Genomic DNA, 2,096 nt, shown 5'->3' with positions numbered 1-2,096 from the left:
AAAAAAAGTCAGCCGGGCGCAGTGGCTCACAGCTGTAATCCCAGCATTTTGGGAAGCTGAGGTGGGTAGATCACTTGAGGTCAGGAGTTTGAGATCAGCTTGGCCAACGTGGTGAAACCCCATCTCTACTAAAAATACAAAAATTAGCTGGGCATGGTGACGGGTGCCTGTAACCCCAGCTACTTGGAGACTGAGGTGGGAGAATTGCTTCAACCCAGGAGGCAGAGGTTGCAGTGAGCTGAACTGAGATCGCACCACTGCACTCTAGAGCCTGGGTGACACAGTGAGACTGTCACCAAAGAAAAATAAAGTATATATGAGAGGAGGATGTGTATAGTTACATACAAATACTATGCCATTTGACATCAGGGACTTGAGTACCACTGATTTTAATATCTGTCATGAATCCCGGAACCAATCCCCTGCAGATACCAAGGGACAACTGTACTGAAACAAAAGGGGCCAAATGACTGCAACGTGAATTGCGAGCTGTCCTGTTGAACAGGAGCCAATTCTAGACTGCAGACAAATGATTTTGTATTCAGCAGTGCTATTCTGAGGGAGTGGAGAGAAAGCCCCACACCTTATCAGAAACTGTGAGGAGAGGAGAAGCTGTCTCCTGACTGCCTCCCCGAGGAGGTTGCCTCCAGGTCCCTATCAGCCTCCTATTCTCACACAGCATTCTGCTAAGACTCAGAGATCCTTGGATTCAAGCCTATGCCTATGGTACACGCAAGGTGGCCAGCGTTCCATGGTGAAGATGTTCCTCTACAGCTTTCTTGGGGTTTGAAAATAAGAATAAAAATCAAGAAATCTGGCCAGGCGCAGTTGCTCACGCCTGTAATCCCAGCACTTTGGGAGGACGAGGTGGGAGGATCACGAGGTGAGGAGATCGAGACCATCCTGGCTAACACAGTGAAACTCCATCTCTACTAAAAAAAAAATACAAAAAATTAGCCAGGCATGTTGGTGGGTGCCTGCAGTCCCAGCTACTGGGGAGGCTGAGGCAAGAGAATGGCATGAACCTGGGAGGCGGAGCTTGCAGTGAGCCGAGATGGCGCCACTGCACTTCAGCCTGGGTGACAGAGCAAGACTCTGTCTCAAAAATAAATAAATAAATAAATAAATAAATAAAAATAAATCTGAATTCCATTCTAGTCAAATCTATAATTATCCATGTGATATAAGCAATTATTTTATCTGTCCATGGCTCTTTTTTTAAATGCGTGAAATTATATATTTTTAATTGTTTGCTTTTGGGGGGAGGGGGCTCTATCTCTTCTTGTTAGGCTATCAACTGCATGCAAACAGGGCTTTATCTACTTTGTTCACTATTGTGGCCCCACTGCTTAAAATAGTGACAGGTACAAGGCAGAGATTCAGCAAACACTTGTTGAATTAATGAAATGAAGTGCAAGATATTTCTCTGTATTTTGTGTGTGCATGTGCATTTAAAGCTTTTAAAATCTGCTGTCAGGTCATTTGGATAAAATTAATAGAAGAGACCCAGGGAAAATGACTTTGCCTTTCTTTTTTCTTTTTTAAAGGGAGCTCAACTTTAAAAAACCTGAGGGAAGGCTCATTTAACCTTAGAGTGAATAATTATACACTGTGGAGTGGAGCATAGTGCCCAAATGGATTTTTTATTAGTGCTATTATAATAAATCCTAATGACATATGACTCTGACACATGGTTCTTCGTAATAATAGAAAATAGGGAAGACCCCACTTTTGCACTGTTTTGTTGTACACCTGCTACTTTTCTGGATATCTTTCTGAGTTCCCTTTTTCTCAGCCAATATACAGTGTAGACCAGGAAAGAAATTGCAGGTCAAAGGACCTGCCTCTGGTTCTGATTATAACAAGTCATTCATTTCTTTCCCTTAGGAAACTGGGGTTTCTTCATTTTATGTGTTAAAGTGCATACTTTTTTTTTTTTTTTTTTGAGACAAAGTCTCACTCTGTCACCCAGGCTGGAGTGCAGTGGCGTGATCTCAGCTAACGGCAACTTCCGTCTCCTGGGTTCAAGCGATTCTCCTTTCCCCAGCCTCCTGAGTAGTAGCCGAGATTGCAGGCGCCCGCCACCATGCCAAACT

Source organism: Mandrillus leucophaeus, unplaced genomic scaffold (genome assembly GCF_000951045.1).
Source record: "Mandrillus leucophaeus isolate KB7577 unplaced genomic scaffold, Mleu.le_1.0 Scaffold12, whole genome shotgun sequence".
NCBI lineage: Eukaryota > Metazoa > Chordata > Mammalia > Primates > Cercopithecidae > Mandrillus > Mandrillus leucophaeus.
This window is presented reverse-complemented; position numbering follows the sequence as displayed.